Here is a 25,184-nt window from a genome sequence, read left to right as displayed (position 1 = left end):
AATTTTTGAATATACTTACCCGGTGATTATATAGCTGCAACTCTGTTGCTCGACAGACAACTCTACGGTAAAAACTCGCCAGCGATCGCTACACAGGTTGCGGGTGTGCCCAACAGCGCCATCTGTCGACCAGATACCCAGTTCTCAATGTAAACAAAGACTCAATTTTCTCCTCGTCCCACTGCGTCTCTATTGGGGAGGAAGGGAGGGTCATTTAATTTATAATCACCGGGTAAGTATATTAAAAAATTTATTTTATAATCAAAATAACATTTTTCAATATTTAACTTAGCCAGTGATTATATAGCTGATTCACACCCAGGATGGTGGGTAGAGACCAGTAATATATGTTTACACTTTTATGAGCTAAGAGTTTTTTATTTCATTTTAGAAGTTATCAAAATAACAAAAACAAAATAAATAGGTACCTGGTAAGGAAGTCGACTTGAACAATTACTCTGCCTTTTAAGTACGTCTTCCTTACGGAGCCTCGCGATCCTCTTAGGATGCTGATCGACCCCTAGGATCTGAAGTATCAAGGGTTGCAACCCATACAACAGGACCTCATCAAACCCCTAATCTAGGCGCTCTCAAGAAATGACTTTGACCACCCGCCAAATCAACCAGGATGCGAAAGGCTTCTTAGCCTTCCGGACAACCCAAAAAACAACAATAAAAACATTTCAAGAGAAAGATTAAAGGGTATGGAATTAGGGAATTGTAGTGGTTGAGCCCTCACCCACTACTGCACTCGCTGCTACGAATGGTCCCAGTGTGTAGCAGTCCTCGTAAAGAGACTGGACATCCTTTAGATAAAAAGACGCAAACACTGACTTGCTTCTCCAATAGGTTGCGTCCATTATACTTCGCAGAGATCTATTTTGCTTAAAGGCCACGGAAGTTGCGACAGCTCTAACTTCGTGTGTCCTCACCTTAAGCAATGCTTGGTCTTCCTCACTCAGATGTGAATGAGCTTCTCGTATTAACAGTCTGATAAAGTAGGATAAAGCATTCTTTGACATAGGCAAAGATGGTTTCTTAACTGAACACCATAAAGCTTCAGATTGGCCTTGTAAAGGTTTAGTACGCTTTAAATAGAACTTAAGAGCTCTCACAGGGCATAAGACTCTTTCTAGTTCATTGCCTACCATATTCGATAAGCTGGGAATATCGAACGATTTCGGCCAAGGTCGAGAAGGCAGCTCATTTTTGGCTAGAAAACCAAGTTGTAGCGAACATGTAGCTTTTTCTGACGAAAATCCGATGTTCTTGCTGAAGGCATGAATCTCACTGACTCTTTTAGCTGTGGCTAAGCATACCAGGAAAAGTGTCTTTAAAGTGAGATCTTTCAGGGAGGCTGATTGTAGCGGTTCAAACCTGTCTGACATGAGGAATCTTAGTACCACGTCTAAATTCCAACCAGGTGTAACCAAACGACGCTCCTTCGTGGTCTCAAAAGACTTAAGGAGGTCCTGAAGATCTTTATTGTTGGAAAGATCTAAGCCTCTATGCCGGAAGACCGATGCCAACATGCTTCTGTAGCCCTTGATAGTGGGAGCTGAAAGGGATCGTCCTTTTCTCAGGTATAAGAGAAAGTCAGCTATTTGAGCTACAGAGGTACTGGTCGAGGATACAGAGACTGACTTGCACCAGTTTCGGAAGACTTCCCACTTTGATTGGTAGACTCTAAGGGTGGATGCTCTCCTTGCTCTAGCAATCGCACTGGCTGCCTCCTTCGAAAAGCCTCTAGCTCTCGAGAGTCTTTCGATAGTCTGAAGGCAGTCAGACGAAGAGCGTGGAGGCTTTGGTGTACCTTCTTTACGTGTGGCTGACGTAGAAGGTCCACCCTTAGAGGAAGACTTCTGGGAACGTCTACTAGCCATCGAAGTACCTCGGTGAACCATTCTCTCGCGGGCCAGAGGGGAGCAACTAGCGTCAACCTTGTCCCTTCGTGAGAGGCGAACTTCTGCAGTACCTTGTTGACAATCTTGAACGGTGGGAATGCATATAGATCTAGATGTGACCAATCTAGGAGAAAGGCATCTATATGTATTGCTGCTGGGTCTGGGACTGGTGAGCAATATATTGGGAGCCTCTTGGTCATCGAGGTTGCAAAGAGATCTATGGTTGGTTGGCCCCAAGTGGCCCACAGTCTCTTGCATACATCCTTGTGGAGGGTCCATTCTGTTGGAATTACTTGCCCTTTCCGACTGAGACAATCTGCCATGACGTTCAAGTTGCCTTGGATGAACCTCGTTACTAGTGTTATGTCTAGACCTTTTGACCAGATGAGCAGGTCCCTTGCGATCTCGTACAACGTCAGTGAGTGGGTCCCTCCTTGCTTGGAGATGTACGCCAAGGCAGTGGTGTTGTCCGAGTTCACTTCCACCACTTTGCCTCGAAGGAGAGACCTGAAGCTTTTCAAGGCCAGATGTACTGCCAGCAGCTCCTTGCAGTTGATATGCATGATCCTTTGACTCGAGTTCCACAGTCCTGAACATTCCCGACCGTCTAATGTCGCGCCCCAGCCTACGTCCGATGCGTCCGAGAAGAGAACGTGGTTGGGAGTCTGAACAGCCAGGGGAAGACCCTCTCTGAGGTTGATACTGTCCTTCCACCAAGTCAGACAAGACTTCATCTTTTCGGAAATGGGGATCGAGACCGCTTCTAGCGTCTTGTCCTTTTTCCAGTGAAAAGCTAGATGGTATTGAAGAGGACGGAGGTGTAGTCTTCCTAATGACACAAAAAGTTCCAGGGATGATAGCGTCCCTACCAGACTCATCCACTGCCTGACTGAGCAGTGTTCCTTCTTCAGCATGTTCTGGATGCATAACTGGGCTTGGCTTATTCTGGGGGCCGACGGAAAAGCCCGAAAAGCTAGACTGCGAATCTCCATCCCTAAATACACAATAGTTTGGGATGGGACCAGTTGCGACTTTTCCATATTGACAAGGAGACCCAATTCCTTGGTCAGATCTAGAGTCCACTTTAGATCCTTCAGACAGCGACGACTGGAAGAGGCTCTGAGAAGCCAGTCGTCCAAATAGAGGGAGGCTCGGATGTCCGATAAATGGAGGAATTTGGCTACATTCCTCATCAGCCTCGTAAACACAAGAGGAGCTGTGCTTAGGCCAAAGCACAGGGCCTGAAACTGGTAAACCACCTTTTCGAAAACGAATCTCAGAAAAGGTTGGGAGTCCGGGTGGATGGGGACGTGGAAGTAGGCGTCCCTTAGGTCTAATGAGACCATCCAGTCTTCCCTTCTGACCGCTGCTAAGACTGACTTTATGGTCTCCATGGAGAACGTCTGCTTTGTGACAAAGACATTCAGAGCACTGACGTCTAGCACCGGCCTCCACCCTCCTGTCTTCTTTGAAACCAAGAAGAGGCGGTTGTAGAATCCCGGAGATTGAAGGTCCGAGACTTTGACCACCGCTCCCTTCTCTAGTAAAAGAGACACTTCCCGTTTCAAGGCTCGTCTCTTGTCTTCCTCTCTGTACCTGGGAGAGAGATCGATGAGAGACGTTGCTAGAGGGGGTTTTCGTACAAAAGGGATCTTGTACCCCTCTCTGAGCAACTTCACAGATTGTGCATCTGCGCCTCTCTTCTCCCAGTTCAGCCAGAAGTTCTTGAGTCTGGCTCCTACTGCTGTCTGAAGATGATGGCAGTCAGACTCTGCCCTTATAGGACTTGGATCCTTTCTTCTTTCCTCGTTTCCCTTCGGCACGAGCACCTCCTCTGCTGGAGGCTCTGCCACGAAAGGGCGGAATAAAACGAGACGCTGGAGTGTCCATCCTTGGTCTAGCTGACAAGGTAGGCAAAGGGGGAGCTTTGCGAGCTGAGGACGCAACAAGATCGTGAGTGTCCTTCTGCACTAACGAAGCGGCTATTTCCTTAATCAGGACTTCTGGAAAAAGGCACTTGGAAAGAGGAGCAAAGAGAAGCTCAGATCTCTGGCACGGTGTAACTCCAGCAGAAAGGAATGAGCAGAGATTTTCTCGCTTTTTTAGGACTCCGGACACAAATGATGCAGCAAGCTCATTAGACCCATCACGTACGGCCTTGTCCATGCAGGACATAATGAGCAAGGAAGTCTCTTTATCTGTCGAAGAGATCTTCCTGCTTAGGGCTCCTAGACACCAGTCTAAGAAGTTAAAAACTTCGAAGGCCCTAAAGATACCTTTCAAAAGGTGGTCCAGGTCCGAAGATGACCAACATATCTTTGAGCGTCTCATGGCAAGGCGGCGGGGAGAGTCTACAAGACTTGAGAAGTCGCCCTGGGCAGAGGCAGGAACTCCCAAGCCGAGAACTTCTCCCGTGGCATACCAGACGCTCGATCTAGAAGAGAGTCTAGCAGGGGGAAAAGCAAAGGCTGTCTTCCCTAAACTCTTCTTGGACTGCAACCATTCTCCTATCACCCGCAAAGCTCTCTTGGACGAGCGTGCGAGGACGAGTCTAGTAAAGGCAGGAGTGGTAGACGGCATGCCTAAAACAAACTCTGAAGGCGGAGAACGAGGAGCCACAGAAACAAACTGGTCAGGAAACAGCTCTTTGAAAATGGCCAAAACTTTTCTAAAGTCCAAAGAGGGTTGAGTAGACTTAGGCTCGTCCAATTCTGATTGTGGTTCATCTATATGCGCAGCAACATCATCATCAGAAAGTTCCTCATCCGACAACTGATGAGGAAACGGCAACGGAGTGGGTAACGGCTGGTTCGCTGAGTCCGGTCGCACTGGTGCATGCGTGACTGAGCCGGACGCAACGTTATGGAACTGCTGCCCAGTCTGTGAGCTGGCAACAACCATGGTAGCGCGGGGACGCACAGCGTCTACTCCAGACTGTCTAGACTGATGTGGGTGCGCAGTGGAAACCACACTGGGTTGTGGAGGTTGACGCACCGCGTCAAAACAAAGCAACTCTGACGGTTGTGGAACATCCAGAACGTCAACGGCAACCTCCGTGCGTCGCTTAACGTCAACATGCGGCTGGCAGATCAAACTGGAACGCATGGGTGGAGGAACTCTCTCAACTGGTGTGCGTGAGAAGGTTACCTCAGCGTCCACCGGACGCACAACCGATCGCGTGGAGGGTTGTAGGCTAGGTACTGCACTAGCTGGTACGGCAGCAACCTTCTCCGCACGAAAGTCCTGCATCAGAGACGTAAGTTTAGACTGCATGTCTTGCAGTAGAGACCACTTAGGGTCTACGGGAGCAGGTGCGGCGACAGACGGTGTTACAGTCTGAAGCGGTACCGCTTTGCCTCTCTTAGGCGGTGAGCAGTCATCGGATGACGGCAACGAGTCCGAACTGACCCAGTGGCTACAACCGGGCCGTTGGACTTGTGCTGAAGGGACCGATTTACGTTTTAACGGTCGTGAGACCTTGGTCTAAAGTTTCTTGCGAGAAACACCTTCAGAAGACGAGGTATAAATGGTCTCTCTCGTCTTAGTTAGGTAGGAGCGATCTTGGGTAGATACGCCCGATACCACGGAGGGAACGTCTGTTCGCTGATTAAAGCCTCTCGAACCCATGCGTCGTACGACATTGCTTCTCCCCTGGACTTGGGAGCTTGCAAGAGGTCCCGGACTAGGAGGACGACAGGCACGAACAGACGAACCCTCAAGCGCAACACTGTCCACAACACTATCACTTGGCACTTTAGCACTTCCCACTGCACTTTGGCACTTAAGCTCCTTCACATCCGCCATGAGCTGATTACGGTCACTAGCAAGGGACTCAACTCTCTCACCCAGAGCCTGGATGGCACGCATCATATCAGCCATCGATGGTTCCTGAGTGCTAGGAGGGGGGTTAGGAGCAACCACTACAGGGGAAGGAATACGTTGTGGGGCATGAGGAGAGGATACATCAATAGAACGAGAAGAACTTCTCCTAACTCTATCTCTCTCTAGCCTACGTGTGTACTTTTGAAATTCGATAAAATCGAATTCCGAAAGACCAACGCACTCCTCACACCGATCTTCCAATTGACAGGTTTTATCCCGACAATTGGAACAAACAGTGTGAGGGTCGATAGAGGCCTTCGGAAGACGCCTAGAACAGTCCCTAGCATTGCATTTCCTAAATTTGGGGACTTGTGAAGGGTCAGCCATTTTGAATTGGTCAAGGGAAATTCCAAAAAACGATCAAAAAGTCATCAACAAAGAATCCGTTATCAAAAAGAGTTCAAGGATTTGTGTGAAGAGAAACCCTGCACAGCGAAAGCTCAAAACTAGAATATAGTACTTCACCAATTAGATGTGAAAAACTCCAGTTTAGCAACAGCGAGTAAAGTACGTCTTGCCGACACGGCGACAGAGAGAAAATTGAGTCTTTGTTTACATTGAGAACTGGGTATCTGGTCGACAGATGGCGCTGTTGGGCACACCCGCAACCTGTGTAGCGATCGCTGGCGAGTTTTTACCGTAGAGTTGTCTGTCGAGCAACAGAGTTGCAGCTATATAATCACCGGCTAAGTTAAATATTGAAAAACTACAAATTATGTGTGAGACGGATGCCCTCCCTAGCAAGAGCGATCCTGTTTTCCACACCGCCCTTAGAGCCGATGGTGCCGTTAACTTTACTCCCAAGGCACCAGTCACCCATTGAGATACTACTGCTAGAGAGCTATTGGGTCCTTTGACTAGCCAGGCAGTACTTCATTGGATCCCTCTCATTGATTACGGCTCATTTCATATTTGCCAACACATACACAGAATAGTCTGGCCTATTCTTTACATATTCTCCTCTCTCCTCATACACTTGACAACACTGAAATTACCAAACAATTCTCCTTCTTCTTAAGAGGTTAACTACTGCACAGTAATTGTTCAATGGCTGCTTTCCTCTTAGTAAGGGTAGAAGAAACTCTTTAGCTATGGTAAGCAGCTCTTCTAGGAGAAGGACACTCCAAAATCAAGCCATTGTTCTCTAGTCCTGGGTAGTGCCATAGCCTCTGTACCATGGACTTCCACTGTCTTGGCTTAGAGACCTCTTGCTTGAGAGTACACTCAGGCACACTCTTCTATCTTGTTTCTCTTCCTCTCGTTACTTTGAAGTTGTTATCCTATTGTTATTTTTAAGTTTTTATGGTTAATTTATTAAAAGATTTATTTTAATGTTATTGTTCTTAAACTTCTCTTGTAGTTTTTCCTTATTTCCTTTCCTCACTGGGCTATTTTCCCTGTTGGAGCCTTTGGGCTTATAGCATCCTGCTTTTCCAACTAGGGTTGTAGCTTAGCAAGTAGCAATAATAATAATAATAATAATAATAATAATAATAATAATAATAATAATAATAATATCATAACTTGAATTGGGAGATACATTAGCTTGTTAAAGCAACCCCTTCTGCAAAAAACTAGTCTTCCCTTCTGACAATATCAGAAACTAGGACAGGTGACTGATTACTCTTGAAACTCCGCAGAGTTTTTGGGCTACCTGGTTAGCAAACTTCTATTTTGGAAAGCAAGTAACACCCAGGGACTGCGTCTGTCGAAAACCCCAAAAGGACGGAGGTTTCAACTGCGAGAAACAATAATCACTTGTTTCTCAAGGGAAAGACTAGTAGAGAGATAAGTAAGAAAGAAGGGGTAGTAAAGTATACACTGAATGCAGTTTTCATCAAAAAATTAGTCTTGCAGCGAACTAAGATGACAAATTTGGAAATAATTTGTATTTTTCCTAATGATACAAACCTTTAGCTATTTATAGGGGTATTATTTTTGGCAAAGCTGAAACGACCAGCCATTAAAATCCTGTGAGGGTTAACTACCCACCCCTCTTACTCACACACCTATGAATATGCTTCACTTTGCTTGGAGGTAGGACTTCAAGGGGGATAGGGTTGGTGGGTAATTTCGTATTAATAACTAAAGGTTTGTATCATTAGGGAAAATACAAATTATTTCCAAATTTGTCATTTGTTCCGTAACTGGAATACAAACCTACGCTATCTATAGAGTTATGACTAACCCATTAGGAGGGCAGATATCCATGCCAATCTGGCTTTTTTACTTTATCCATGGATTTCCCTTTATATGTGTTAGCAAATAAAAGAGGAAACCGTAACACCTCGCTAACCATGCTATGCATGGTCTGCGGCATACGCAAGCTGTGTGTGCAGAGTTACCAGGAATAGGACTGTCAAGGTAAGATCTCTTCTGAGTCATAGGAATTGTTCGAGGTCACCAAGACATTAACAATACCACCTTGCTAGGGTATGGGGATGCAACAGTATTGACACAATACTAGGTTACACAAGGGAACAGTGGTTTACCTGCAGAGGTCAAGGTCAGTTGTGCAGAGGACCCTGGATACTGATTTCCCAAAGAGAAGGGAGGATGAAGAAAAGATAGAGCCAGTCATTCTTTTTCATTCACTCTGACTAAAACCGGGTAACCAATGTCCTCAACCTCCTGCTACTTGTCCATAAAGCAGCTAGAGGTAATAAACCAGTTGTTGTGCAGCCACTACCGGACCAATAGGGAATGTATCATGTCTCCTATGGATTACGTCTTGCAGGTAATGGGTGGTGAAGGTCATTTGCCGCTTGCACACACCCGCTTGTAGCACCTTCGTCAAAGAGTAGTTATGATTGAACGCCAGGGACCTACCAATACCCCTGACGTCAGGTGCTCTGGTCAACATGTCGGAGGAGGATTTGGATTCAGTGCGAAGCCTATGACCTTGCAAATCAAGGCTGAGATGGTGTTCTCCATGATCCTCCTCTTGATCGTCCCAATGCTGATGAAGTGATGACACTCGGGGTGAGCTCTCGTAGTTTCCTTAAGGAAGGGCCCCTAGTATCTCTTTGGCATAGTAACCTTTGATCTGGATCAGTGGGCGGGCTGCAAAGGATTCCGAGACCAAAGGGTTTGAATTCCGGAATCTAAGTTGCCCGAAATGAAGTCGAGCATTTCTTGATTCATTGTCATGAATGAGAGACATTAAAGGCGTCTCATGGGGTTCACCGACTCTCTTGGCTGCAGCCAACACAATTGGGAGACCTGTCATCTAGGTCAAGAGACATCTGCTGCTTGGAATCCTGGAATGAGGTCTTCTGGTCTTGCTGATGCGATAAGATCCACCGTCAGGAAACCCCACAAAGTGAGGACTTTGTTGGCTACTAGATGATCGAAAGACCATTCGGAGCCCCCTATCTGAGTCGCTCTGCTCAGGTTTCACATTCCTTTTGTCATGAATGAAGAGAGCCGATAGTGTTACTGAATGGACTTCTGCCTATCTCAGTATTTCTACTGCAAGATAGGATAGGGGCAGCAAAAAGTACCGCCTTGTTTGTTGATGTAAAACACAACTGTGGTGTTGTAACTGAAAGAGAGAGGATAGTTATTGATTGTTTAAAATGTTATTTTCCTTAGTAAAATAAATTTTTGAATATACTTACCCGATGATCATATAGCTGCATCCCTGCTGCCCGACAGAAAAAACCTACGGGAGGAATACGCCAGCGATCGCTATACAGGTGGGGGTGTACAACAACAGCGCCATCTGTCGAGTAGGTACTCAGGTACTTCTTGTCAACAAGAACCAATTTTCTCCTCGGTCCACTGGGTCTCTATGGGGAGGGAGGGAGGGTCCTTAAATTCATGATCATCGGGTAAGTATATTCAAAAATTTATTTTACTAAGGAAAATAACATTTTTCAATATTAATCTTACCCGATGATCATGTAGCTGATTCACACCCAGGGGGGTGGGTGGAGACCAGCATACATGTTAACATTAGAAGCTAAGTATCCCGTATTTCATTTTAGCAGTTATTCAAAATAACAAACATAAAATAAATAAGTACCTGGTAAGGAAGTCGACTTGAACCATTACTCTGCCTTTTTAAGTACGTCTTCCTTACTGAGCCTAGCGATCCTCTTAGGATGCTGAGCGACTCCTAGGTGCTGAAGTATGAAGGGCTGCAACCCATACTAAAGGACCTCATCACAACCTCTAATCTAGGCGCTTCTCAAGAAAGAATTTGACCACCCGCCAAATCAACCAGGATGCGAAAGGCTTCTTAGCCTTCCGTACAACCCAAAACAACAATAAAAAGCATTTCAAGAGAAAGATTAAAAAAGGTTATGGGATTATGGGAATGTAGTGGTTGAGCCCTCACCTGCTACTGCACTCGCTGCTACGAATGGTCCCAGGGTGTAGCAGTTCTCGTAAAGAGACTGGACATCTTTAAGGTAAAATGATGCGAACACTGACTTGCTTCTCCAATAGGTTGCATCCATTACACTCTGCAGAGAACGGTTCTGTTTGAAGGCCACTGAAGTAGCGACAGCTCTAACTTCATGTGTCCTTACCTTCAGCAAAGCATGGTCTTCCTCCTTCAGATGAGAATGGGCCTCTCTAATCAAAAGCCTGATGTAATAAGAAACTGCGTTCTTAGACATCGGTAAAGCAGGTTTCTTAATAGAACACCATAAAGCTTCTGATTGTCCTCGTAATGGCTTTGTACGTCTTAAATAGTACTTAAGAGCTCTTACTGGGCATAGTACTCTCTCTTGTTCGTTTCCAACCAAGTTGGACAGGCTTGGGATCTCGAACGACTTGGGCCAAGGACGAGAAGGAAGCTCGTTTTTAGCTAAAAAACCAAGCTGTAAGGAACATGTAGCCGTTTCAGATGTAAAACCTATGTTCCTGCTGAAGGCGTGAATCTCACTGACTCTTTTAGCTGTTGCTAAGCAAACGAGGAAAAGAGTCTTCAAAGTGAGATCTTTAAAAGAGGCTGATTGAAGCGGTTCGAACCTTGCTGACATCAGGAACCTTAAAACCACGTCTAGGTTCCAACCTGGTGTGGCTAACCGACGCTCCTTTGAGGTCTCAAAAGACTTAAGGAGGTCCTGTAGATCTTTGTTGGTGGAAAGATCTAAGCCTCTGTGGCGGAAGACTGCTGCCAACATGCTTCTGTAACCTTTGATCGTAGGAGCTGATAGGGATCTTACATTCCTTAGATGTAAAAGGAAGTCAGCTATCTGCGTTACAGAGGTACTGGTTGAGGAAACTGAATTCGCCTTGCACCAGCTTCAGAAGACTTCCCATTTTGACTGGTAGACCTTGAGAGTGGATGTCCTCCTTGCTCTGGCAATCGCTCTGGCTGCCTCCTTCGAAAAGCCTCTAGCTCTTGAGAGTCTTTCGATAGTCTGAAGGCAGTCAGACGAAGAGCGTGGAGGCTTGGATGTACCTTCTTTACGTGCGGCTGACGCAGAAGGTCCACTCTTAGAGGAAGAGTCCTGGGAACGTCCACTAGCCATTGCAGTACCTCGGTGAACCATTCTCTCGCGGGCCAGAGGGGAGCAACCAACGTCAACCGTGTCCCTTCGTGAGAGGCGAACTTCTGCAGTACCTTGTTGACAATCTTGAACGGAGGGAACGCATACAGGTCTAGATGGGACCAATCCAGAAGAAAGGCATCTACGTGAACTGCTGCTGGGTCCGGAATCGGTGAGCAATAATTTGGGAGCCTTTTGGTCATCGAGGTAGCGAACAGATCTATGGTGGGCTGACCCCACAGGGCCCATAGTCTGCTGCAAACATTCTTGTGAAGGGTCCACTCTGTGGGGATGACCTGACCCTTCCGGCTGAGGCGGTCTGCCATGACATTCATGTCGCCTTGAATGAACCTCGTTACCAGCGATATCTTTCGATCTCTTGACCAGGTGAGGAGGTCCCTTGCGATCTCGAACAACTTCCTCGAATGAGTCCCTCCCTGCTTGGAGATGTACGCCAAGGCTGTAGTGTTGTCGGAGTTCACCTCCACCACCTTGCCTAGAAGGAGGGACTTGAAGCTTCTCAAGGCCAGATGAACTGCCAATAGCTCCTTGCAGTTGATGTGAAGTGTTCTTTGATCCGGATTCCACGTGCCTGAGCATTCCCGTCCGTCCAGTGTCGCACCCCAGCCCGTGTCCGATGCGTCCGAGAAGAGAAGGTGGTCGGGGGTCTGAACAGCCAATGGTAGACCTTCCTTGAGAAGAATGCTGTTCTTCCACCACGTCAGCGCAGACTTCATCTCCTCGGATATAGGAACTGAGACCGCTTCTAGCGTCATGTCCTTTCTCCAGTGAGCAGCTAGATGATACTGAAGGGGGCGGAGGTGGAGTCTCCCTAACGCGATGAACTGGGCCAGTGATGAAAGCGTCCCTGTTAGACTCATCCACTGCCTGACTGAACATCGGTTCCTTCTCAGCATGCTCTGGATGCATTCTTGGGCTTGATTGATTCTGGGGGCCGACGGAAAAGCCCGAAAAGCTCGACTCTGAATCTCCATACCTAGATAGACAATGGTTTGGGATGGGACAAGTTGGGACTTCTCTATATTGACCAGGAGACCCAATTCCTTGGTCAGATCCATAGTCCATTTGAGATTCTCCAGACAGCGACGACTTGACGGAGCTCTTAAAAGCCAGTCGTCCAAATAGAGGGAGGCTCTGATGTCTGCCAAATGCAGGAATTTGGCAATATTCCTCATCAGTTTGGTAAACACTAGAGGTGCCGTGCTTAGGCCAAAGCACAGGGCTTGGAACTGGTAAACGACCTTTCCAAAGACGAACCTTAGGAAAGGTTGGGAGTCTGGATGGACGGGGACGTGAAAGTACGCGTCTTTTAGGTCCAACGAGACCATCCAGTCTTCCTTCCTGACCGATGCTAGCACCGACTTCATCGTCTCCATGGTGAACGTCTGCTTGGTGACAAAAGCATTGAGAGCACTGACGTCCAGCACCGGTCTCCACCCTCCTGTCTTCTTCGCTACCAGGAAGAGACGGTTGTAGAAGCCCGGGGATTGATGGTCCCGGACTATGACTACCGCTCCCTTTTGTAGCAAGAGAGACACCTCTTGCTGTAAAGCTAGCCTCTTGTCCTCCTCCTTGTAGTTGGGAGAGAGGTTGATGGGAGTAGTTGCTAGAGGGGGATTGCGCAAGAACGGAATCCTGTACCCCTCTCTTAGCAACTTCACAGACTGAGCGTCTGCACCTCGGTTCTCCCAAGCCTGCCAGTAGTTCTTGAGCCTGGCTCCCACTGCTGTCTGGAGAGGAAGGCAGTCAGATTCTGCCTTTTGAGGACTTGGAACCCTTCTTCTTTTTGCCACGTTGACTGTCGGCACGGGTACCTCCTCTGCTGGAGGTTCTGCCACGAAAGGGCGGGATGAACCTAGACGCTGGTGTGTCCATCCTAGATCTAGGCACGGAAGGTAAAGCTGTGACTTTACGTGCGGAAGACGCCACCAGGTCATGGGTATCCTTCTGGATCAACGAGGCAGCAATCCCCTTGATCAGCTCTTCCGGAAAGAGACACTTGGAAAGCGGAGCAAACATCAACTCCGACTTCTGGCAAGGTGTGATCCCCGCAGACAAGAAGGAGCAAACGTGATCTCGCTTCTTAATCACTCCGGACACGTACGAAGCCGCAAGCTCGCCAGACCCATCCCGAATGGCTTTGTCCATGCACGACATGATAAGCATGGCAGTGTCCTTATCCGAAGGGGAGGTCTTTCTGCTTAACGCTCCCAAACACCAGTCCAGGAAGTTGAAGATCTCAAAAGCACGAAAAACTCCCTTCAACAGATGGTCCATGTCCGAAAAGGACCAGCAAATCTTGGAGCGTCTCATAGCCAGCCTGCGGGGAGAGTCAACCAGACTTGAGAAGTCGCCCTGGGCAGAGGCAGGAACTCCCAAGCCGGGTTCCTCTCCCGTGGCATACCAGACGCTAGATTTGGAAGCAAGCTTGGTAGGTGGAAAGATGAAGGCTGTCTTCCCCAGCTGCTTCTTGGACTGCAACCACTCTCCCAGTACCCTTAAAGCTCTCTTGGATGAGCGCGCGAGTACGAGTTTCGTAAAGGCAGGAGCTGCAGACTGCATGCCTAAAGCGAACTCAGAGGGAGGTGAGCGCGGGGTTGCAGACACAAACTGGTCCGGATACAACTCCCTAAACAGGGCAAGGACTTTCCTAAAGTCTAAGGAGGGAGGCGTGGACTTGGGTTCTTCTATGTCGGAGTGCGGATCGTCCAAATGCGCAGCTTCGTCGTCATCAGATACTCCTTCATCCGAATGCTGAGGAGGAAGTGGCAAAGGAGGAGCAGAAAGCTGAACGGCTGAATCCGGCAGCACGGGTGCATGCGTAGCTGTACTGGATCCAACATCATGCCGCTGCTGGTCAGTCTGAGAGCTGGCAACAACAAAAGCGGAGTGCTGGTGCGTGGGAGGGACTGCCGTGGGTTGCGGAGACTGCCGCATTGCGTCAAAACACGGCAGCTTGACAGCACCTTCCCACTGCTGATGCGGTAGCTCACGCATGTCAACGGAGGGTGCCGCATGTCGGCTAACGTCAACATGCGTCTGGCAGGGTCGACTGCGCATCGGTGGTGGAGCTCTCACAGGCGGAGTGTGGGAGCAGGCAGCCGCAGTATCTGCTGAGCGCACAACCGTGGCAGGTTGTAGGTTAACAGGTGCAGTGTCAACCTTCTCAGCACGATACTCCTGCATGAAAGGAAGCAAGCTGAGACTGCATAGTCTGCAGCATAGACCACTTAGGGTCTACCGTGGTTGGTGCGGCAACAGACGGAGTGATTGCCTGCTGCGGAACCACTCTACCTCTCTTGGGAGGTGTGCAGTCTTCGGAAGACTGCGGCGAGTCCGAACTGACCCAGTGGCTACACCTGGGCCGTTGGACTCACTCGGAAGGGACCTTGCGCTTGAGAGGTCGTGAGACCTTGGTCCAACGTTTCTTCCTAGAAACTTCTTCCACAGACGAGGAATGAATGGGCTCACTCGTCTGTTTGTGGATGGGACGATCTCTGCAAGATACGTCCGCAACCACTGAGGGTACATCCGTACGCTGATCAAGGCCTGTCGAACCCTTTGGTCCTTCGACATTGCTTCTCCCCTGGGCTTGGGAGCTTGCAAGAGGTCCCGGACTGGGAGGACGACTGGCACGAACAGATGCACCCTCATGCGTAACACTGACACTGACACTTTTCACCGCACTTGCACTCACTACACTTCCCACTGCACTTTTCTCTTTCAACTCTTTGACATCGGCCAAAAGTTGATTCCGGTCATTAGCTAATGACTCCACTCTGTCACCAAGAGCCTGAATGGCACGCATCATGTCCGCCATCGAGGGTTGAGCACTAGTAGCAGGGTCGGGAGTCACCACTACAGGGGAAGGAATAGGTTGAGGGGCATGGGGAGAGGAAAAATCAAAAGAGCGAGACGAACTCCTCCTGATCCTATCCTTCTCTAGCCTACGTGCATTCTTAAGGAATTCATTAAAATCGAATTCCGAAAGCCCAGCGCATTCCTCACATCGATCTTCCAATTGACAGGATTTACCCCTACAATTGGAACAAACGGTGTGAGGATCTATAGAGGCCTTCGGAAGACGCCTAGAACAGTCCCTAGCGCTACACTGCCTGTACTTAGGGACTTGAGAATGGTCAGACATCTTGAATTAGCCAGGGGGGAATCCAAAATCTATCAAAAGTCGTCAACAATTAATCCAAAACTAATCAAAAAAGCTTGATAAGTTAATGAAAATAACTCCTGTACAGCGAAAGCTAATATCTAGAGAGAATACATCACCAAAAAGCGTGAAATCAACTCCAGAAACAACAGCGTATCCAAGTAGGTCTTGCCGGTGGCACGACAGAGGAAAAATTGGTTCTTGTTGACAAGAAGTACCTGAGTACCTACTCGACAGATGGCGCTGTTGTTGTACACCCCCACCTGTATAGCGATCGCTGGCGTATCCCGACCTTAGGTTTTTTCTGTCGGGCAACAGAGTTGCAGCTACATGATCATCGGGTAAGATTAATATTGAAAAATTAAAATTCAATCTGTTCCTAATGCATGTAATACCAGAGAATTAAAAAACTTGCAAAGTTTGTTAACATTATAAGGTCCTTATTTAAGACTTTCTAAAATTGTCATTGTTCTAATAAGTTATTTTCGATATCTATACTTTTCTTTGTCAGTGTACCTTTATGCTTTAAAGACGTACTTGCTAAATATATGTATACATAAATGCAGTTTTGGACCCGCCCTTGTTCTCTATTCGGCCTTGACAGGCCCCTCCCAATCTAATTGTATCATGGAGGCTGGCATAAACGCCGAAAGGAATGACAATGGTGCGCTACGGCGGCGTTATTCAAGATGGCGGCCAACATGGCGACCGGATGTTGACGTCGCCGAGTACCAAAACAGTAATGAAGGAGGAGAACTTTGTACAGCTCCTCCTATAACTTGCCACTATTCCCCCTCGAAGCGTAAACGCTATGTGGGGTGCAGATGACTATGTGGCGTGTCAAGCATACGTCGCCTGTTATTATACGATATCCTAAAGGGGAACCTTATGGGTACTCGCGCCAGAAGTTAGAATTCTGTGAAACCTTTAGTTTGATTCTCTGGGAATATCTATTGTAGTCATATATACCCTTAAGAAGCTATATATATATATATATATATATATATATATATATATATATATATATATATATATATATATATATATATATATACATATATATATATATATATATATATATATATATATATATATATATAAAAATATATATATATAAATATATATATATATATTTATATATATACATATATATATATATATATATATATAAATGTATATATATATATATATATATATACATATATATATATATATATATATATATATATATATATATATATATATATATATATATATAAAAGTATATATATATATATATATATATATATATATATATATATATATATATATATATATATATATATATATATATATATATATATATATATATATATATCTATAACGGATTTTGAGCGAAGCGAAAAATCTATTTTTGGGTGAGATGGCCATGTCGTCCTGATGGAAGTTCCTAAAGGGTAGCTTCCTTGGGTATATATAACTACGGCGATATTCCCAGAGAATTTACTTTACGGTACCCAGAATTCTAACTCCTGGAGCGAATATCCCTAATAAAAGAACCAGGGATATCGCGAAATATCAGAGGACGTATTCTTGACACGCCACATAGCAATCTGCACCCCGAACAGAGTTAACACTTCGAAGGGGTCAATTGGCAAGAAAACGAAAAACGAGAAAGAAAGGAGAGCCGCTCGCAAGGCATCTCTCCTCTCCCGTTTCGTAAGCGTGCATGGCGTCGCTCACGGCGCCATCTGTATTCCTTGTAGCGATACACGAGGTGCTACAGATACTGTATGTAGGGAGGGGACCTACAGTCCTTTTTAGAAGAAAAGGGAAGGGCGGGTCCATCAGGACGACATGGCCATCTCACCCAAAAATAGATTTTTCGCTTCGCTCAAAATCTGTTTTTTGGGCTCAAGCCATGTCTTCCTGATGGAAGTATACCAGAGCATTACTGTATCTGTGGATTCTCAAAACGTGCCATACTCCCCGAAGGTATTTCCCGGCCAACTAGACCTAGAGACCTAAGATGTTACCGTCATACATCTTTTCATCTAACCATAGACCATGTTAGTGCTTCCTGCCCCCTACAGGGAAGAGTCATACTAGACTCTGGAAAAGTCTCGAAGAGTACATATACCTATGTATGAAAAACAGACAAGCCAATATAGTGGTCTCACCCTATATCATGTAAAGCATAGTTTGTAAAGAACCACTGAGTCAATATGAAATATCGACCAGTTCCCCGTTCATTACTGGATTGATCAAAGGTTTATATCCAGGTAGGAGGAAAACTTGCATATCCGCCACCGTCCCCTTAGGGCATGGAGTCCTCCCACTAGGGGAAAGCATAAACCAATGCAAAAAAGCTTGCATAAAGGAACAATCTATTAGAATTATCCCAGATAAATATACATAGTAAACGTAATGCTAAATTATTTCAAGTAAAATGACACAGGCGAAGGAGACGCAAGGTTCACAAGAACTAGTTTATTGACAATCAATAAAATAAAACAGGTTAAACAACAATTATACATATACAAGAGGAGGATAACCAATAAATAAGCATAAGCATGATAGTAAACAGAAAACTTGTTTATCTGAAAGAAAACATTAGCGCCACTTTTAACATACCAAGGTATCAAAATCATAAAAGTCTCTATTACTAATCAGTTACATTAGCATTGGAAACGCTTGGCACACATGTCTGCACTTATGCTAGGTTCACCTTTGAATATGGAACAGTCAATGTGGGCACCCTAGTGCCCTAACACTTAGTTTGTAGAACAGATCGGAACTACACACTCACCCCTGAATTAATCGTCCCAATTAAATCCACTGTTCCTCGCAGAGTTAAACAGCAGGTTTAATGACACTACCCACTGCTACCACAGACCTCTTCAGTTGCTCCACTTGCTTCGCATAGTGACGAAAGAAAACTCTGGAAGACTTCCAGCCAGTGTATGAGCGAAGATGTTCGAAATCCATACTATTGAAGAAATTTAAGGATGAGGCAACTTTCCTCGGATCGTGACCTGCGGGTGTACTGTCTGGATCCGCTCTGCGAATAAAATAGGTGATTTTCGCCCTAAGTTGTTTCAGCGATAAATTTGAGCCTGATGTTTCTCCCATGAATAGTTGACCACCCCTGAAGTCTGAAGTTCTACGAAGATAGACCTTTAGGCATTCCACTGGACATAGAGATGCATCTTCTTTCATAGGGCAGATTCTCCAGGGACCCCACCTGTTGGTGGGTAACTCGTTCTTGGCGAGAAACGTAGGATCCGGAAACAGGTTCAGTTCTCCCCCATCCAAGAACTGAACATGACCTTCCTCTCTCGAGAGGGCTACAATTTCACTAACCCTGGCCCCCGACGCGAGTGCAAACAGGAAAATAACTTTTTGGGTCAAATCCTTTAAAGAACACTCCTCATTGTTCAACAGCGAAGCGAAATGAAGAACTTTATCTAGAGACCATGAAATGGGCTTTGGAGGTGCTGATGGTCTGAGCCTAGCACAGGCTTTCGGAATTTTATTAAAAATATCGTTAGAGAGGTCGACCTGGAAGGCATATAAAATGGGTCTTGTCAAAGCAGATTTACACGTTGATATTGTGTTGGCTGCTAACCCTTGACCATGGAGGTGGATGAAGAAAGATAAGCAGAAGTCCGTCGAGATCTTTTACGGATTCTTCGCCTTGACAAAGGCCACCCATTTTCTCCATGATGACTCATATTGCCTTCTCGTGGATTTGCACTTATATTCCTCTAGGAAGTCTATACTGTCTTTCGAAATCCCGAAACGTTTTCTCACCGCTAGGGAGAGAAAATCATGAGCTGCAGGTTCCGGGTTTTCTGTGATGAAGCCCAGACAGTCGACTTCTGAACTCGCTGGGTCAGAACTGGATCTGGTAACGGCAGACACTTCAGCCGTAGTTCCAATGCCAGAGGGAACCACACCCTGTTCGGCCACTTGTGAGCCACTATTGCCGCTACTCCCTTGAAAGATCTCAGTTTGTTGAGGACCCTCAATAGAAGGTTGTGAGGAGGGAACAGGTAAATCCAGGACCATCTGTTCTAGTTGAGGGATATCGCGTCCACTGCTTCCGCCAAGGGATCCTCGTACGGGGACACGTAAAGGGGTAACTTCTTGTTGTCTTTCATCGCAAAGAGGTCTATCTGCAGTTCTGGGACTTGACTCAAGATGAAGGAGAATGATCCTGCGTCTAGGGACCATTCCGACTCTATCGGTGTGAACCTGGATAGAGCGTCCGCTGTCACATTGCGGACTCCTTGAAGGTGAACTGCCGACAGGTACCACTTCTTCTTTTCCACCAGTCGAAAGATGGCCAACATCACCTGGTTGAGTGGTGGTGACCTCGATCCTTGTCGATTCAAACATCTCACAATCACCTCGCTGTCCAGTACCAACCTTATGTGGATCGAGCGACGAGGGGAGACTTTCTTCAAGGTAAGGAGTACTGCCATAGCTTCCAGAAAGTTTATGTGAAATGTCTTGAATAGATTGGACCAAGTTCCTTGGGCCTTCTTCCGATGAGAATGACCTTCCCACCCCTTCTTCGAGGCATCTGTGTGAATAGTCAACGAGGGGGGAGGTGGCTGAAGAAGCACCGACTTCTTTAGTTGCCTGACTTGGTACCAAGGCCTGAGAAGCGTAGGTAGACGAAGCGGTACTGGTCTTATCAGATCTCTTCGCGCGTTTGATGCATAACTTCTCCAAACTCCGGTTGCATCCTTTAGCTGTGCTCTTAGCACCGGGTCTGTTACTGAGGCAAACTGGAGAGAACCCAGCACTCTCTCCTGTTCGCGTCTTGATATTCTTTCGGAATCCAAAAGTCTCTTGACAGAACCAGCTATCTCCTTCCTCTTCTTCACCGGGATGGAGAGTTGGTGTGACACTAGGTCCCAGTGGATTCCCAACCACTGGAACATTTGAGATGGAGAAAGTCGAGACTTTTTTCTGTTGATCTTGAAGCCTAGATGCTCTAGGAACTGGATCACCTGTAGGGAAGCTTGTAAACATTCTGTCTTGGATGCTGCCCACACCAGCCAGTCATCCAGGTAGGCTACCACCTGGATTTCCTTTAGGCGTAATTGTTTGAGAGCTACACTCGCAAGCTTCGTGAAGATCCTTGGGGCTATGTTTAGCCCGAATGGCATGGCTCTGAAGGCGTAGAGTCTTCGATGTAGCTTGAACCCTAGGTAGGGGGAGAGTTGGCGATTGATTGGAACGTGCCAATAGGCATCTGACAAATCTATGGAGACGGTATATGCCCTCTTGGGCAGTAAGGTCCTTATGTGTTGCAGTGTTAGCATCTTGAACTTGCAGTTCACTATGAACTTGTTGAGTGGCGACAAGTCCAGAATGACTCTGAGTTTTTCTGAGTCCTTCTTGGGAACACAAAACAGCCTCCCTTGGAATTTGATGGACTTTACCCTTCGGATTACTCTTTTCTCCAACAGTTCTTGAATGTACTCCAGAACAGGGGTGGAGTGTTGGAAAAATCGTGGGCACGGGGGTGGAGTGCTGTACCAGCTCCAACCCAGTCCATTCATGAGTAGGCTGTGGGCCCAGGGATCGAAGGTCCACCGATCCCGAAAATTCTGAAGTCTCCCTCCTACCGGTATCATCTCACTTTGGCTGCTGTTGCCCTGAGGTCTTGCCTCCTTGACCGCGACCACCCCTGAATCCCCTCCCCCTTGAGGGGCGTCTAGACGAACCTCTGGCTGCTCCTCTAGGCTTCGCTCGAAAGGTAGTTGACTGCCCTTCGAACGCTGGGTTAAATGCCGGAGACTGCGTAGACACGGCTTGGGGTACCCACTGGTACGTGGTCGGGGTTTGTGCCACCATCTGGGGCACTGTAGGCATAGGAAGTTGTTGCTGCTGCTGTCTGAATGGCTTGGCTGGCCAAGAGGGTAGCCTAGTCTTCTTAGTCTTCCTCTTTGGTTGGGGACCCTCATCCGGGGAAGACTTTCTCTTGAGAGATAGGCCCCACTTCTGGAGAAGGTTTCTATTCTCCGTGGCGGCCTTATCTACAACCTCCTTGACCGCTTCACTAGGGAAGAGGTCTTTGCCCCAAATGCTGGAGGAGATTAGCTTCCTTGGCTCGTGCCTCACCGCAGCCGAGGCGAACACGAACTCCCTACAAGCCCTCCTAGCTTTGACGAAGCTATAAAGGTCCTTCGTCACTGTGGCTAGATGTGACTTAGCCACTACCATAAACATTTCATGGACCTTGGGGTCACTTGCCATTGTCTCCAGAGTCGTTTGATGAGACATTGAGGCAGCAAGTCTTTCTTTTGTCTCAAGCTCCCTGCGCAAAAGAAAGTCAGACAGCTTGGGGAGGTTCTCACCGAACTGACGTCCGGCAATATCAGCCTTCAACTTCCCGACTGTGAAGGTAAGATGGACGTCCTTCCAGTCTTTGTGGTCCATGGGTAGGGCCAAAGACAGAGGTTTACCACTCCTCCAAGGAGGGGCATGGCATACCTGCCTCGATTGCTTTCAGCACAGCCGTAAACCCTTTCTGCATAAAGGGGAAGGCTCTAGAAGGAGAGGACACAAAGGAAGGGTGCTTCTTACTCAAAGCAGGTACCTTTGAGTTTGTGAAGCCCCTCTCTTTCATCGAGCTTGACAGCAAAGCTTGAGCCTTAGCATGGTCAAAAACTATGACCTCCTTCGGCTCCGTTTCTTCCTTTGAGGCTGGTTCCTTCCTTAGGCGGACATAACAGTCCGGATACGACTCTTTGCTGGGCCAGAATTCCACCTCCTCAAGGAGGACGGAGCCCAACTTCTCCGAAATGACGATCTTTCCCGTCGTCATAGGCATGTGCTCGGCATACCTCCAAGGGTTGGCATCTGAGCACAAGGGAAGGTCCTTCACACTGAGCTTCTTCTGGGGCCCCCGTGATGCTGCAAGTCTCCGCATCTCCAGCTTCATTGCAGCAGCCTTCTCATTATTTTCCCTCTGCATCTGTTGGATCATTCCAACAATGGAGGAAAGGGTCTTTCCCAGCTCATCTGGGAGAGAGGACGATGTTGAGGGAATAGGTTCAGGGGCCTGAACCAGAGTAGCCGACACCTCGTCGAACTCTTCCTCTTCATTGTCTGGAGCCTGTTCTTCTTCCTGGTCTTCTGCCAGAAGGTCTTTTTCCAAACACTCGGACACCTCCGACATCCTATCGTCCAATTGGATGTCCTGCAGGGCGTCCGCAACTTCAGCATCCACCGGGATCTAAACCAACGGTATCTCCGCTTGAGGCTGGGGAATCACTGCCTCAGCTGACGCCTTGGGGAAAAGGTAAGCCCTCATCTTCTCACTTGGAAGATAGGGGCCAGAAGTGTTCTTCTGAAAGCCCCTTACCCAGGTACGAAGCTTCTCCCTTGCTTCGTCCCTTGACTCCGCCGTCTTGGGGGAATCAAAAGCCTCAGTAATCAGGTTTGTGCACACGGTACATACCTGCGGGTCCCAATACCGGAGATCACCTTTGGAGACTGCGCATGCTGCGTGCCTCCTACACAAGTCATGTCCGCAGAAGTTCTTGCTGCGGACATTGCAGAAAACGCTTCCACACTTCGGATGATCCTCCTGTAAAGAGAAGAAAATTACATGAGTATCAAGTGAACTACGTATCACTGGATATACATAGCTTAGAATAACTAAACTAGAAAGGAAAGACACACAATTGTATTTCCCACACAGTCAATTGCTGCAACCTTCCAGATAATAAAATCGTATGGTTAATCTATTCTAGAGCGACCAAGAAATAATTTCCAGAGGAAACAGGTGTAGCTCATACCCAAATAAGTGATTTTAAAATGCTGGATAGTAGATAAGATAGAACTCACTTTCTTTATCTGTATGGTTACACCAAAGGGCTGTGCAAGACAACACAAAAGTGTTGGAAAAACTTAGTGTTGTAACATATACTATACTATAGTTTTCTCCCTACAGTATATACTATACTGAAAAATACTGGCCACAGTATAGAAGGTAATGTGCCGGCCGGCACACACCTCAACTAGTTCCAAAGTATACTACTTATAGACTATAAGGTGGAAGAACGCTGGTTCAAATGCGTGTGCCGGCCGGCAGTGTCACTGCCGGCCGGCAACTACACAAGATAGCACCCGGCTGCCGGCCGCCAAACGTAGCGGCCGGCAGAACCTCGGTGTGTTTCCATTGCCGGCCGGCAGCTAAACAACAACAACACCCGGCGACCGGCAGAACAATGGTGTGATATTATAGCCGGCCGGCAAAGGTATACAACCAATGCCGGCCAGCAGCAAAAGAACCAGAGAACTCCGACTGCCCGGCAGCTGGGCTAGGGTACAAACACTAGAAGAAAAACAGAATGGATGCCAGGATAAGAGACTGTACTGCCTCATAGCCCGGCAACCCGAAAGAGTGCACATAAGGAAGGGGAGAATATAACTTCAGGCTTCCTGACCAATGCCATCTGGCTCTACAGACAAACATGGATGAGAGACCAAGGGAGGTCCGGGCAGCACTCAAAGCAGAAGACCCTTGCCGGCCGGCAAGGGACTGAGTCAACCCCACATCCTAACCTATGCTAGGTACAGATGTAGAATGACGGATAGGGATGCAATGGCTAGGCCATCACTAAGGAAAGAGGGGGAAAGGGGGAAGAGGGTCCTGCCAACCTTGCTCTAATAATGAATCACCCGCAGCCAAGAAAACTCATCTTAGCCTAGAGGAGATCCGAGGAGGGAGGCCAGCAATACTTGCCAACTCCCTCGGAACCAAAGCAAGGAAGGCGTTGTTATTCACAGAAAAAGAGGATCTCATCCTCCACACCGAGAACAACAACACTGGACTAGTCTGTTAGAACACAAAAAGAAGGAATCATCTCGTACAGAAACCTTCGAAAGTGAACTAAGGAGGCTAAGCCTCCTATGTCTGCTGTCAGTCTAGCCAGGGAATCTCAACCACAAAGCTAGACAGAAACAGACTCAGACTAAGAACTCTGATGTCCTGCCCCCTTCCTGAAGCCAGACTTACTGGAAACAGGAAAGAACAGAAACACCCTAATATAGTTGTATCTAAAGTCAATTCAGATAAACCATTGGGGTTAAGCCCAAGGCTTAAGCAGAGGGAAAGGGATTGCACACATTCTCCAAAGAGAAGAGAGCAACCGGGGAGTGTGAGAAAGTATACTATGGCCCCATAGACAACTAGCCTAGACGCGAAGAAAATCGATTACCTAAATCACCGAAACTCACTCGTATACTATCTTGGAAGAAAATCAACATAATCTTAAATGTATGAAACTGCCTGAAGCTTCAATAAAATTTTAAAACACTCGGAAATCTGAATATCATGCAGGAAAGTACTAGGGCCAAACGACTAGGCTACAAGGTCTAGCGTAGGCCAGAATCGGCAAATCCTTCGCCAAAACGGAAATACTAAAAGCATCATATAAAGAAATCCTATGTAACGCTGAATAGCTAAAATTATTAAAGCGAAACAGCCGGGAACGTCGCTCTGGCTAACTAAATAACTCATACATAGCGAGCGACAGCGTCCAGGACGCCTCCGGTAGGCAACAACTCTTGTAACAACGATATCACTATCAAATCATTTTAAAATTACCAAGAGCTTACATTTATACATAAAAGAAATAATACTCAACTTATCAGAAGCAGAAGTTGGAGAAAGCATTATAAAGTTGAAATAATCCAAGAATT

The 25,184-nt window shown here is 46.9% G+C and overlaps 1 protein-coding gene across 4 annotated transcripts in view; it reads right to left on the bottom strand.

The window, feature by feature from the left end:
* Positions 1-25,184, bottom strand: part of Pitslre (cyclin dependent kinase 11B pitslre) — a 769,596-nt gene that overhangs the window by 570,150 nt on the left and 174,262 nt on the right. The gene's annotated exons all lie outside the window — the stretch shown is intronic.

This window comes from Palaemon carinicauda, chromosome 2 (assembly GCF_036898095.1).
Source record: "Palaemon carinicauda isolate YSFRI2023 chromosome 2, ASM3689809v2, whole genome shotgun sequence".
Classification (NCBI taxonomy): Eukaryota; Metazoa; Arthropoda; class Malacostraca; order Decapoda; family Palaemonidae; genus Palaemon; species Palaemon carinicauda.
Note: the sequence above shows the minus strand (reverse complement) of the source record. Positions and strands in the feature narration are given on the sequence as shown.